We start from the raw sequence: 15529 nt of genomic DNA, 5'->3' as shown, positions 1-15529 counted from the left end.
CTGCACCACAGGGGTTAAAATGATGATCTAGAAAGAAGATGGTTCCAGTGCTCTTAAATCACTCCAGTCCTAGGAACAGCAGCATTTAAAGAAGGGCTGAAGAGCTAATGGGAGCTAAGGGCAATGAAGCTGGTGAAGGGTCTGGAGAACAGGCCTGGTGAGGAGCAGCTGAGGGAACTGAGGTTGTTCAGCTTGAAGAAGAGGAGGCTGAGGGGAGACCTCACTGCTCCCTCCAACTCCTGCAAGGAGGTTGGAGTTAGGTTGGTGTAGGCCTCTTCTCCCCAGCAACTAACAAAAGAACAAGAGGAAACAGCCTCCAGCTGTGCCAGGGGAGGGTTAGGTTGGATATCAAGAAGAAACTCTTCACTGAAAGAGTGGCCAGGCATTGGAACCTGGAGGTGGCACTTCAGGACAAGGTATGGTGGTCATGGACGTGCTGGGAGAAGATTGGACTTGCTGCTCTTGGAGGTCTTTTCCCACCCCAATGATTCTGTGAAATGGAGAGAGGCAGCACTGAGCCTGGGGGCTGACTGGAGGCAGCAGCAACATCTTCACAGCTTCCAGGACAGTTTTCATTAGTGACTGAGCTCCCTGCTTTCATTCAGTGCTGGTACACAGAACACCTTCAAACCCTGCTCCAGATATGCAACTGTTGCTGTAACAAACCCTCCCAGCCTTTGCCCCCTACCTTTCACTCAGGATTTGGAGTCCTACCCAGACATCTCTGTCTGTGGAGACACTCCTTCCCAGGAGGTACATCTCCTCCTGAGCTGACTAACACCACTTGATGCCACTGTTTGTTGATTGATGGAGAAACAGAAGCAGAGGAAAACAAAATATTCCTGGCTGTATAATATCCTTCAGTGTCAAATGCAGTTGCAGAGAGACTTATTTTTAAGTGACAGGGAGGATATTTTTAGCAGGAGCACCCATTTCTCCTGAGGTTCACTTGTTTATTCATCACACTGAGTTACATCAGCAACCCCCCCCCTAACTCTTACTGCTCTTACAGGAAAATACATCCAAACATTCCTGATAGCAGCAGGGGATGGAAAGCAGCTCCCAAACTGAGCTGGACAACCAAACCAGGCCAGGTACTGATGCACAGCCCCTGCCAGCAGCTCCCAAACTGAGCTGGACAACCAAACCAGGCCAGGTACTGATGCACAGCCCCTGCCAGCAGCTCCTGGACTGAGGGGGACAACCAAACCAGGCCAGGTACTGATGCACAGCCCCTGCCAGCAGCTCCTGGACTGAGGGGGACAACCAAACCAGGCCAGGTACTGATGCACAGCCCCTGCCAGCAGCTCCTGGACTGAGGGGGACAACCAAACCAGGCCAGGCAGTGATGCACAGCCCCTGCCAGCAGCTCCTGGACTGAGGGGGACAACCAAACCAGGCCAGGTACTGATGCACAGCCCCTGCCAGCAGCTCCTGGACTGAAGGGGACAACCAAACTGATACCCACCCCCTGCCAACACCAATAACCAGACCAATGTCACTAAGTAAGCAGCTTGTTGAGAGCCATTCTGGATTTCCCAGCAGCACACACTGCTGGTCTAAGTCTGCTCCCATTGAGTCTCCAACCTCCAGCTTTAGCTGACAGAGGACATTTCTTACATCTTGTTTTGCCACATGAACCCACAGACAATACCAAACTTCTTATCCAGGAAATGAAGTGCAGGAAGGGGCCATGAAGGTCTTGCTCCTCACTCCTGATGTTCCTCATGAGAGGTTACTGGTGAGGCTGGAGAGCAGACAAGCCTTGCTGTAAGACCAGCTGCTGACCCCAAGGCCAGCTCCTGTCCAAGGCTAGCTTCACCTCCTTACCACACATCCCTCTCTAGTGCCAGATTCATAGAGTCATGGAATGGGTTAGGTAGGAAATGACTTCTAAAGATCATCCAGTTCCAACCCCCCTGCCCTGGGCTGGGACAGCTCCCACTAGCCCAGGTTGCTCAAAACCTCATTCAAACTGGCCTGGAACACCTCCAGGTGGGGGCATCCATTACTTCCCTGAGCAACTTGTTCCAGTGTCTCACCACCCTGACTGCAGTGAATTTCTGACATTTAGATACAGATGGTGACAATGGAGTGAAAATAAAACCAGTTTAACACCTCCAGTTTCCTTCTCCATAGCAAACCTTCCATCAAGATTATGGAGTCTCAGCTCTCCTAGGCTATCCATGGCACAGACTTGACCCAAAGATGACATGAACCCAGCATGAACTACTTGTCATCAAGTATGGCATTATTCCAGTCTGCCCTTCCCAAGGTGTTCCTGGGCAACCCACACAATGCAGCATTCATGGTATCATAGAATCAGTCAGGGTTGGAAGGGACCACAAGGATCATCTAGTTCCAACCCCCCTGCCATGGGCAGGGACACCCCACACTAGATCAGGCTGGCCAGAGCCTCATCCAGCCTGGGCTTAAACACCTCCAGGGATGGGGCCCCAACCACCTCCCTGGACAACCCATTCCAGGGCTTCACCACTCTCATGGGGAAGAACTTCCTCCTCACCTCCAGCCTGAATCTCCCCACCTCCAGCTTCATTCCATTCCCCCCAGTCCTATCACTACCTGAGATCCTGAGCAGTCCCTCCCCAGCCTTCTTGTAGCCCCCTTCAGATACTGGAAGGCCACAATGAGGTCACCTCAAAGCCTTCTCTTGTCCAGACTGAACAGCCCCAACTCCTTCAGTCTGTCCTCATAGGAGAGGAGCTCCAGCCCTCTGCTCATCCTTGTGGCCCTTCTCTGGACACCTTCCAGCACCTCCAGATCCCTCTTGTACTAGGGGCTCCAGAACTGGAGGCAGTACTGTAGGTGGGGGTCTCACCAGAGCTGAGCAGAGGGGGAACAAATGAAACCAGACTCACAAAAGCCACCAAAAACCCCAAACATGCTTTGAGGGAAGAGCAGCACAGGTACCTTGTTCTGCTCCAGTTCTTGATGAGCCTCACACCCAAACTCAGTTCCTTTCCCCCTCCTCTGTGCTCCTTGCTTTGCCTGTCCCAGCCCACTCAGACATCCTCACCCACTGCTGACTTCACAAGGAACAATTCCAGGAACACACCAAGCATTCCTCTCCTTTCCACTCCACCTCAGATCCCAAATCTATGCCATTTTCCAGGTTCCTTGCTTCTCCACTATGTTTTGGCTTCAGCTGTGATTACAAGACCACATCAGGCCCAAACCATAAAGCTAGACTTAAGTGACACACAGATATTTCACTAAGAGGGGAGTAAGAGTGGCCATGGAGGTGTTAGGTGGAGGTGTTGGGCAGAAGGTTGGACTTGATGACCTTAGAGGTCTGATTCTATGATGAAAAAGAAATCCCACCTCAAAGCAAGCAACAGAACTGTGACCATGGGGAGCTGCCCGCACCCCGGCGGAGGTCCCTGCGCCCAGGGGGAGCTCCTTGCTCCGAGGAGGAGGTCCCTGTGCCCAGGGGGAGCTCCTTGCTCCGAGGAGGAGGTCCCTGCGCCCAGGGGGAGCTGCCCGCACCCAGGGGGAGCTCCTTGCTCCGAGGAGGAGGTCCCTGCGCCCAGGGGGAGCTGCCCGCACCCAGGGGGAGCTCCTTGCTCCGAGGAGGAGGTCCCTGCGCCCCGGGGGAGCTGCCCGCACCCAGGGGGAGCTCCTTGCTCCGAGGAGGAGGTCCCTGCGCCCCGGGGGAACTGCCCGCACCCAGGGGGAGCTCCTTGCTCCGAGGAGGAGGTCCCTGCGCCCCGGGGGAGCTGCCCGCACCCAGGGGGAGCTCCCTGCTCCGAGGAGGAGCTCACTGCGCCCCGGGGGAGCTGCCCGTGGCCAGGAGGAGCTGCCCGGCCAAGCTCCCCCAGACAGCTCTGCCCAAAGCAGGTCATTGCTCCTCAGCCTGCTAGGCTAATTGGCAGCGTAACGAGGGCCACCCGCCAGCACACAACCAGGTTTTCCACTCCTGCTAAGCCTGAGCGTGGCCTAAGGGGGAGGAAAACATAATGAGATTTCCCTGCTGCTACAAACCAGTGAAGCTCAGAGCCTTGGGCAGTGATGGCTTTGTCCTCATGAACGGGTGGCAGCAAGATGTGGAACTGGAATTTCTGCACTTGGATCATGGAATTGTCAGGGTTGGAAGGGACCTCGAGGATCATCCAGTTCCAAGCCCCCTGCCATGGGCAGGGACACCTCACACTGCAGCAGGTTGCTCACAGCCACCTCCAGCCTGGCTGCAAACACCTCCAGGGATGAGGCTTCTTCCCTGCATCTCTAAGAAGGCAACATTTTGATGGATCTTCAAGATCTTGTGTTACCTTGCAGAGTGAGCACCACTTACTGGTTGGGAAACAGCTTCTGATTGAGTTGCACAGGATCCCAGAATGCCAGGGAAACCTAACAGCAGCCTTCCAGTACCTGAAGGGGGCCTAAAAGAAGGCTGCAGAGGCACTGTTGACAAATGGTTAGAAATCAGAGGAGATTCAGATTGGATGTTAGGAACCAGTTCTTTACTGTACTAATGTAGGTTGTGGCAAATCACAAAATTATTTCAGTTGGAAGAGACCCTTAAGATCATCAAGTCCAACCCTCAGCCTAAGACCACCATGGCCATTAAACCATGTCCTGAAACGCTCTTCTCTGTCTTAAACTTACTCAGTCCTGTTACAGTCTCACATCCACAGGTCCTGGATGGAAGAGCTCAGCTCCATGTTCACATCCTACATCCCACCCAAGTGATTTCTGTAGCATTTTTAGAACCTTCTTTTGTGTACCCTTTTAAGCTGTGCCTCTGCTGTTGATTATACAGGAAGAGCTGCACCACAGAAGCTGATAAACTGAGATGTTGTAAAGGAGAATCATAGAATCATAAAGGTTGGAAAAGAACCCCCAAGATGATTGAGTCCAACCATTAACTCAGCACTGCCAGGTCACCACCAAACCATGTCCCTCAGCACCACATCTCCATGGCTTTGGAATGCCTCTAGGGATGGGGACTCCACCACTGCCTGGCGCAGCTTGGGCCAGGCCTTGACAACCCTTCTGGGGAAGAAATTGTTCCTCATGTCCAACCTAAACCTCCCCTGGGACAACTTCAGACCATTTCCTCTCATCCCGTTGCTTGTTATCCAGGAAAGAGAACCCCTAATGCTAAAGTAGATCATCAAAAGCCTTCACTTAGAATCATGGAATCATCAAGGTTGGAAGAGACCTCAAAGATCATCAAGTCCAACCTGTCACCACAGACCTGACCAACCTGATCTCCTTCTATGATCAGGTGACCCGCCTGGTGGATGTGGGGAGGCCTGTGGATGTAGTCTACCTGGACCTCAGCAAGGCCTTTGACACCGTTCCCCATAGCAAGCTCCTGGCCAAGCTGTCAGCCCATGGCTTGGATGGGAGCACACTGAGATGGGTTAGGAACTGGCTGGAGGGCCGAGCCCAGAGAGTGGTAGTGAATGGTGCCACATCCAGCTGGCAGCCAGTCACCAGTGGTGTGCCCCAGGGATCAGTACTGGGCCCCTTGCTCTTTAACATCTTTATTGATGATCTGGACGAGGGCATTGAGTCCATCATCAGTAAATTTGCTGACGACACCAAGCTGGGCGCAGGAGTTGATCTGCTGGAGGGTAGAGAGGCTCTGCAGAGGGACCTCGACAGGCTGGACAGATGGGCAGAGTCCAACGGCATGAGATTTAATACATCCAAGTGCCAGGTTCTGCACATTGGCCACAGCAACCCCATGCAGAGCTACAGGCTGGGGTCAGAGTGGCTGGAGAGCAGTCAGGCTGAGAGGGACCTGGGGGTGCTGGTCGATGGTAGACTGAACATGAGCCTGCAGTGTGCCCAGGCAGCTAAGAGGGCCAATGGCATCCTGGCCTGCATCAGGAACAGTGTGGCCAGCAGGAGCAGGGAGGTCATTCTGCCCCTGTACACTGCACTGGTTAGGCCGCACCTCGAGTACTGTGTCCAGTTCTGGGCCCCTCAGTTTAGGAAGGATGTTGACTTGCTGGAACGAGTCCAGAGAAGAGCAACAAAGTTGGTGAGGGGTTTGGAACATAAGCCCTACGAGGAGAGGCTGAGGGAGCTGGGGTTGCTTAGCCTGGAGAAGAGGAGACTCAGGGGTGACCTTATTACTCTCTACAACTACCTGAAGGGAGGTTGTAGACAGACGGATGTTGGTCTCTTCTCCCAGGCAAGCAGTACCAGAACAAGAGGACACAGTCTCAGGCTGCGCCAGGGGAGATTCAGGCTGGATGTTAGAAAAAAGTTCTATACAGAAAGAGTGATTGCACATTGGAATGGGCTGCCTGGGGAGGTGGTGGAGTCGCCATCGCTGGAGGTTTTTAGGAGAAGACTTGACGGGGTGCTTGGTGCCGTGGGTTAGCTGCTTGGGTGGAGTTGGATTGGTTGATGGGTTGGACGCGATGATCTTGAAGGTCTCTTCCAACCTGGTTTATTCTATGTATTCTATGTATTCTATGTATATGACTGACTCAATGCCCTCATCCAGATCATCAATCAAGATATTGAACAGGATAGGGCCCAGCACTGATCCCTTGCTACATTCATCTCCTGACTCCACTCCCAGTTTGAGCCATCTGCAACAAAGAGCCACAATCCAGAGAGGCATTTTGACACACACAAAACAGCAAAGCCAAGTTTTATTCTTCACACAAGTTGAGAGTGCACTGGGAAACTTTCTGAAACCTCACCAAGTAGGAGGTGTTGACAACTGCCATTTGCAGAGCATGGAATAAAGGAGAGATCTCTAGGCACACAGCTCCACAAATATATCCCAGACTAGTGATTTTTGAGACAACCAACAGGCCTTGAGCATGTTCTGAAGTCATCTTAAAGTGAGGAGCTATTTTTTCTGTCAGGGCCCTAGTGACAAATGCAGCTTCCTCTAGTCAAGGCATCCTTCTGTTGTCACACCAGTGTCATCTGACTTTCAATTCCCTGCAAAACCTTAACTTTCTACCAGGTGGGTATTTCCAGGTGGAGAACAAGCAGCTACTAGTCAAAGGTGACAAAAGAGTCAACACAAAATAGAAAGGCCACTGCCAAAGTCATTCTGCCACTCTGCTTGCTCTGGTGAGGCCTCACCTGGAATACAGCATTCAGCTCTAGAGCCCTCAACACAGGAAGGACACAGACCTGATGGAGCAGGTCCAGAGGAGGGCCACAAAAATGATCAGGTTGAAACAACTCTGCTACAAGGACGGGCTGAGGGAGCTGGGGTTGTTCAGCCTGGAGAGAAGAAGGCTCCAGGGAGACCTAAGAGCAGCCTTCCAGTACCTGAAGGGGTACAAGAAGGCTGCAGAGGGACTGTTTACAAAGGCCTGCAGTGATAGGACAAGGGGAAATGGTTTGAAATTAGAGAAGAGCAGATTTAGATTGGATGTTAGGAATGAGTTCTGCACCATGAGGGAGGGGGAACAGTGGAACAGGTTGCCCAGGGATGTAGTTGAGGCCCCCTGGAGACATTCAAGGTCAGGCTTGACAAGGCTCTGAGCAACCTGATCTGGTGGAGGATGTCCCTGCTGTGTGCAGGGGGTTTGGACTAGATGACCTTTGGAGGTCCCCTCCAACCCAACCCATTCCATGATTAAGACAGCCCCAACACCAAACTTCCCAGTTCTGAGCACACTTTATACCCCTACCATGCATTTAAACACAGAATCATAGAACAGTTTGGATTGGAAGGGACCTGAAAGAACATCTAGTTCAAACCCCCCTGCCATGGGCAGGGACACCTTCCACTAGCCCAGGTTGCTCAAGGCGTCATGCAATGTGGCTTTAGACACCTCCAGGGAGGGGACAGCCACAACCTCCCTGGGCAACCTGTTCCAGTGTCTTACCACTCTCACTGTAAAGATTTTCTTCCTGATCCCCAGTCTAAACCTTCCCTCTTCCAGCTCAAAGACATTGGCCCTCATCCTATCACTACATACAGAGAAGAGCAAAGGTGTAGGATAGGTGGTGGGTTAAGGATGTTGTATGTCAGCACTCAGCTTAGACTGACAGCAGAGCATTCTCCTGCCAGGGAATGATTTTATACCATACACATTCCTCTGGAGGTACCTGACAGGAAAAACAGACCAAAACCAAATCAATCTGACCCAAATGTGAGAACTAACAGACAAAATTCAGCCTGATCCCAATGCAGGAAAGCGAGAGGAATCCATCTGACCCAAAGCATTTGTTTTCTAACATCTCTCTGCATTTTAAACAGTGTCAGCAGAGGCACAGCCAGATAAGCCTGAAGGCAGACCCTATCTTGAGGAGGTAAACAACATTTCAAACCACCATGGCAGCAAGCAGCTGGGAAAAAATGGGAACTTTTTTAATCTAACAGGTTAAACAGCACAGAAAAGGAATACTTCAGGATACAGAGTTCAGAAGACAGGAACTGCACAAATAATTTCCTCAGGGAGAACAGAAGCCAGGTGTAATTCATAGATTCACAGAATGGTTTGGGTTGGAAGGGATCATCTAGCTCCAAACCCCTGCTGTGGGCAGGGACACCTTCCAGTAGGCCAGGTTGCTCAAGGCCTCATGCAGCCTGGCCTTAAACATCTCCAGGGAGAATGCACCCACAACTTCCCTGGGCAACTTGTTCCAGTGTCTCCCCACCCTCACTGTAAAGAATGTCTTCCTTATCTCCAGTCTAAACCTGCCCTCTTTCAGCTCAAAGCTATCACCTCTCATCCTATCATAACTCATATTACACCAAAACACCACTTACAGCTGCAAAAAAGGATTCACCAGCAACCACAGGCCCTGACATTTCAACTCAGTCCCATGAAGGAGATTCTGTGAAGATCCTGGAGATGCCCATGGAGGTAGTGTGTCCCCTCCCTGGAGCCGTTCAAGACCAGGGTAGACAGGGCCTTGAGCAACCTGGTCCAGTGGGAGGCGTCCCAGCCCATGGCAGGGGTTTGGAACTAGATGATCCTTAAGGTCCCTTCCAACCCAAACCATTCTCTGAATAAACAGAGCAGGAAGGGGCAGCCCAGGGAGCCAATGGAAGGCAGAGGCAGATCAGGACAGGTTCGCTGGCCTCCCAAGGCAACGACGCAATGCTTGTTAACCACACCAAAGAGAAACTGAGCCTCAAGGTGGGGAAAAGCCCCGAAGAGAGGGAAAAGCAGGACAGCTGGCAATGGGTTCTGCACAGCCTTTAGGCAGATGGCTCAGGTGCAGCTGAGATAAATACAGGACAAGGGACACACTGAGGTCTGATAAGCACACAGAGGGACTGACCTCATAGCCAGGCTCCATCGCGAGGCGCCCCAGGGCAGCACCGCTCCTTCCACACGCTGCACTTCATTGCAGAACCTGTAGGCTCTTCCCGGCAGACAGATCTGAAAGGGTTTTCACCACTCACGCTGCAAAAGGCTCAAAAATGTAGACAAAAAGGAACAGAATCCATCCCTGCTGCTGCACCAGATCAGATCTGCCATCTGTCCTCGGAGTAGCGGACGAGGAGCGATTCGTCAGCCCGGGGAAGCGTTTAGAGAGGGAGGAGGGAAAAAAAAACCCACATCAAAAACAATCAACCACAGAGTAAAATCTGCTCACCATGCACAGCCCCCAGGGAGAGGAGACTCAGAGCAGCCTAAGGGAGGGAGGAAAGGCTGGAGCTGCGTTGCCCAGGTTGGCTGCAGATGCCGGGGGCTGCTCTGTCCATCCTGCTCCCTCCGGGGAGGATGAGCTCACAGCCAAGCCCCAGCAGCCGCCCCTCAGCCATTGCAGTGTCACTGCAGCTTGCAGCTGAGCGCAGGCACGTCACCACCAGCTCCTCACAACCAAAAGCCCTCCCTTTCAGCAATCCCAGTCAAGCTTTCTGCTCCAAAACCAGCTCAGCTCCAGGGCAGGCAGCTCCCCTCGTACCTGGATGCTGCTAGAAGGGCTGGCATCTTCGGCTGAATTATGAAGCCAAGGATTTGCATCCAGCCCAGGCAGGAGCTGCTGAGCTCCTCCTGCAGCAGCAGCTAAACTGCTGGAAAAAGCAGAGATCTGAGAGATACTCAGATCTAAAAATAGCCATCAGCCTTTGCACTTGCTCCTGGCAAAGGAGATGGAGCCAAGTTACATGGGAATCCTTCCATGTGAGGGCAGGGCCAGGCATCAGAGCTGGTCTCCTCCAGGACTGTCCCTGCTGAATACCCCCGTGCCCTGAAACGGCATGGAGATGGTGGGGAGCAGGCAGGGGTCTTTACAGACTCCTGCAAGGAACAGGATGCCCAGGGCGGGGGGGGGGGGGGGGGGGGGGGGGGCTATCCCTGGAGGGGTTTCAAAGGTGTGGAGATGTGGTGCTGAGGGACAGTAAATGTGGTGACCTGGTAGCGCTGGGTTAATGGTTGGACTCAATCATCTTCAAGGCCTGTTCCAACCTTAATGATTCCATGATAAAGTAGGACTTGAGAAATGAAGCACTGCAGATATGAAAGGATGTCTTTAACCCCTGGCTTGCTGTCACCCACTACTTCTCATAGCTGAGAAATGGCTCATTTCTACTATCCATTCCCCCCACCCCCACCCCCCCAGCACTGCCCCTGGCACCAGAAATGAATTCCAAATACAGCTCAAATGAATGCATTTAGTTGCAAGGTACTCAACAGCCTCACACTGCAAAACAATCTGGAAATAAAATGGATCTGGGGCTGATTTATTTGTCTGGAATCTCTTCCTGACAGCAAAGACTAGGAACTATTCCCAGGGAATGTCAGTGAGCAATCTGAGCACAGGGCTGGAGAGCAGAAACCTTCCCTGAAGCACCTTCCCAGTTTTGGGGAAGGAGAGAGTGGTTTGGTTTTCTGTTCCCTTTAAACAACACCTACAGACCTGGAACTTTCCATTTCAAATCCTGCTCTTCCTTGTGTCCAAAGCCCCCAGCTCTGTGCAGCTGCTGGGGGCAAAGCCAAGAATTCCATCCAGCTTCCTAGAAACTCCTTCCTGGTTCTATGGTTAACCACTGCTGTGCTGCTCATGCCCCTGCTCCACACTCAACTATCCTGTCACAACGGCCCAGGTGACAAAAGTACACCTAGGGGCACTTTGAGGGAACCATGAGAACAAATTTACTTTGTAGCAAAACCCAGGACAAAGACAGAACCAGATTTCTAGTGCCAGAAAGCTACAAGAACAGAATCTCTTGGGTTTGGCTACTAAAGTCACAGGCCCCAGATCTTCGCTTTTTCTGCCCACCCACACGGTGCTGCACTGTGTGACACAGCCAGATTGCTCACACACCTCCTTTCACACCATCCCAGCACGGTGGGGCTTGGAATGGACTTCTGAAGACCAGCCAGTCCAACCCCCCTGCTAAAGCAGGGAAACCCACAGCAGCTTGCCCAGGATCACAATGGCCAGGTAGGCTTGGAGTCTCTCCAGAGAAGGAGACTCCCCAGCCTCTCTGGGCAGCCTGTTCCAGGGCTCCAGCACCCTCACACCAAACAAGTTTCTCCTTATCTTCAGGTGGAACCTCCTGGGTTCCAGTTTGTGCCCATTAACTACTCTGGGCCCATCCTCCTGCCCCCCACATGTCCTTAGAAAATCCTCTCTCAGGCTGCTCTTCTCCAGGCTCAACAGACAAAGGTCTCTCAGCCTTTCCTCCTCACAGAGATGCTCCCAGGCCCCTCAGTATCTTTGGAGCCTCCCCTGGACTCTCTGCAGTAGTTCCCCATCGCTCTTGAACTGGGGAGCCCAGAAGTGGGCTCAGTACTCCAGCTGTGGCCTTACTGAGGCAGAGTAGAGGGGAAGGAGAACCTCCTTTAACTTGCTGGCCACAGTCTTCTTCATGCACCCCAGGAAACCATGGGCTTTCTCAGCCACAAGGGCACACTGCTGGCTCATGGGCCACTTGTCCAGCAGCACTCCTAAGTCCTTCTCCACAGAGCTGCTTTCCATCAGGTCATCCCCTCACCTGTACTTGTGCAAAGGGTTATTCCCTCCCTGGGGCAGGACTCTACACTTGCTGTCACTGGACACAGACATAGGTGCTCTACCAACTCCAGCAACATTCATCTTCAGCTTGGACAAGAGCTCAGCACTATCCCTTGCTCCTTGATCAGACAAACCTTTGTTGAAGTGAGGCCACCTCACCATGGCTCAGCCCTCCCCAGCATGAGCAGACCACCAAATGAGACACATCCCATGCAGCTGCCCAGCTCTACGCAGGAGCCATCTCCCTCCCGATGCAAGGACAGGCTGTGGCTCTGCCCAGAGCTGTGCAAACAGCAGCTTTGGAAGCCCTGGATGAACACAGCTGTTTCTATTCTTAGAGCTGAATTGCACCATTTTGTGGCAGTTTGTCAGTAAAACAAGGAACAGGGGGAGCAGTGTTGGAAAGCAAGAGGCCATCGGTCGCTGACATCACTCAGAGCATTGAGTTTTGTTTTCAGCTGCCAAGTGCTGGGGTCAAAAACATTCTTCTGGCAACTTCCATCTGACTGAGCTGGATCCACCAGTGTCCCCCACAAAAATACTCATGAACTTCAACAACCTAAGTCAGAAAGTAAACAAGAGCTGGAGAAAATGTTTGTGCTCCCCTTTAACACATCGAGTCCTACCATTAACCCAGCACTGCCAGGTCACCGCTGAAACATGTCCCCCAGCACCACATCTCAGAGCACCTCCAGGGATGGCAACTTCACTGCTGCTCTGCTCCAGGGCTTGCCAACCCTTCTGGGGAAGAAACTGTTCTACACATACAACCTAAACCTCTCCTGGGGCAACCTGAAGCCATTTCTTCTTGTCCTATCACTTGCTACTAGACTGCCACCCACCTGGATCCAACCTCCTTTCAAAGGTCTCCCCTCAGCCTCCTTTCCTCCAGGCTGAACACCCCCAGTTCCCTCAGCTGCTCCTCATAAGACTTCACCTCCAGACCCTTCACCAGCTTCATTGCCCTTCTCTGGACACACCACAGCACCTCAAAGTCCTTCCTGGAGAGAGGGACCCAAAGCTGAACCAAGTATTTGAGGCACAGCCCCAGCAGTGCCCAGTTGAGGAGGGCAATCCCTGCCCTGTTGGCCACAGCAGCAGCCTAGGCTGTCCATGAAGTGATTCAATCCAGTGTGAGCATTATCTTGGTGTGTAAATCTCAGCTACAAAGAACTGAAAGCAGCAGAGCATGGATCTATCACAGCTCCTCACGTCAACAGCCTGGATAAGCATGAGCAGCTCAGAAATGAGCTCAGCTTGGTGGTTAATGATGAACAACATTCCAGGAAAGACACAGCATAAACATATACATCCTGGGGTGATCTCCAGAGGCAGCCAGGTGGTTAATAACTAAGCCATCAGGTGATCAAAAACCCCCAGGAGAACAAGGAGTTCTCAGCTTTCAGCTGCTTTTAAGGACAGAGTCACAATCACAGGTTTGGGGTGGAAGGGACCTTAAAGATCATCAAGTTTCTGTGCTTTGTGGACATGAGCAAACCTGGCAGCAGCATGCAGCTGAGGAGGACTAGGAGGCTTGTCATGAAAGCCATGAGCTTCATCGTGTCTTGAGCCTGTGACATCAACCTGCTTGTTGGCCAAGAGGAAATGGCCTGAAATTGCACCAGGTGTGGTGGTTTGAGCCTTAACTGGGACTTAAGAGCTCAGGTGGGGGCAAGGCTGAGAATCCCTCCCCTGCTCCCCCCTCCTCTTTCCCAATAGAGAGGAAAAAAGAAAGGGAAGGAGCAAAGCCACCAAGAAATAATTTGGAGTCAGCTTGGAAGTAGAGAGGTAAAGAATTTTCTTTAAAGATAAACATTGTTACATATATATATATGTAACAATGACAGGTAGGGTTCACACAGGGTAAGGAGCAAGGATGGATAGGAGAAAAAAAGAAGCATACAAACCCAGTCTCTTTGAAGAGCTGTGGAGGCAAGCAGGGAAAAGGATCAGGCCTGACCACGTGGCAGAGAAGCAGGGAGCCACCAGCATTCCTCATCCAAGCAAAGGCAGGGCCCAAGAGACCTAATGGCTGCAGTATCCTCCTTGTTCCAGCCTTGCTGGGCAGGGAGGGGGAGTGGAACAGACTAATTTAGTTTCCCAGGGGGAAATCCCCCTGCAGGGAGGGCAATGCTCTCACAAGCCCTCCCCACCCCCTGCTTCCAGGATGGGTGTTAACCCATCACACCTGGGGATGTTTAGGTTGGAGATGAGGAAAAATTTCTTTGCTGCAAGAGTGGTCAGGCACTGGAACAGGCTGCCCAGGGAGGTGGTGGAGTCACCATCCCTGGAGGTGTTCAAGAAAACATGGGGACATGGTTTGACAGCCATGGTGGTGTTGGGTCAGTGGTTGGGCTCGATGATCTTAGAGGGCTTTTCCAACCCAACCAGTTCTATGATTCTGTGATTTGTCCTAGATCAGCCCTGAGACAGTGCTCTTGTTGCACCCATGTGTCCATTGTCAAGTCAGTACAGATCAGTGATATATGCCAAGAAGAAACCAAAGAAGCTGCAATAAGTATCATCCATTTCTAAACTACCTCCACAGCCAGTTTGGGATTACAAGCAGGGTTTGTGTAACACCTACAATTGTTCCTCACAACAGTTGCAAGGTGGCTGTCCTAGGGAGAGCTGGAGCAGAGCTGCCTCTGCTCAGGGCTGGGACTTCCCAGCTCAGGCTCTTCTAAGGGAGGCACTTGTTGAAGCTCAGGGCAGGGCTGCACAGCCAGGGGCTGCTTCTAGCAGGGAGAAGCTGATGGGGAGAGTTCTGCCAAGGGCTGAGCTGCACAACAGCTCTGCCTGAGACTTGCTCCTGGCCACATCAAGGACACTGCCACAGGCTGTGCCACACCTTGGGCTGCAGCTGCAGGGAGGAGCCCCCAGGATGGGGGACCCTTAACTGCCCATCAAGGGATTGCAGCCCATGGATGGCATCTGCAGGAGAAAGCTGAGGGATCAGCAGGGCCAAGCTGCTTCTCCACTGGATAGCATCCCAGGAGGACTCTGTCCCTTCTGCCTTCCATCCCCATCCCTGTGTTCCTTAATCCAGTTCCAGAATCTGGCTCCTGAATCTAGTTCCCATCTGATGCTGAGTCCAGTCTGGGACTTGCCCAGTGCCTGCCCCCAGCATCAGTGGTGCCAATGGAGCAGTCATTGCCACCAGGGCTTGAGTTCCATACTGGTTTGTGTCTCTGTGTCTCTATTTCATGGGATTGTTCTTCTCTACACACCAGCTGGCTGGGTTTCTTTCCCAGCCCACCATTCTCTCCCCGTTCTCCCCTCTCTTTCCCATTCAGGAAGGCAGAAGCCTTCACGGAGAGCCCCTGGCACTCCTCTGGTGGCCAGCAGAGCCTTGTCCCAGGAGAGCACCACACCACTACAATAGCATGTGCTCAACACTGACTGCAAAGCTGAAGCTGACTGCAAGTTAGACTTCACCTCCACCTCGAGCATCACCTTCTCTAGTCCCTAAGGAGGCAGGTCCCTGTCTGTGACTGAAGGGAGGGGATCAATACCTGATCGGTGGGAGCCGGGGGATGAACGGTATGCCTCCAGAGCTGCGCAGTGTGCCATGCGCACAGCGGCCTCTCCGTGGCGCTGTTGC

The sequence above is a fragment of the Dryobates pubescens genome, chromosome 30 (assembly GCF_014839835.1).
Source record: "Dryobates pubescens isolate bDryPub1 chromosome 30, bDryPub1.pri, whole genome shotgun sequence".
Classification (NCBI taxonomy): Eukaryota; Metazoa; Chordata; class Aves; order Piciformes; family Picidae; genus Dryobates; species Dryobates pubescens.
The sequence above is the reverse complement of the archived record's forward strand: the minus strand, read 5'-3'. Positions refer to the sequence as shown.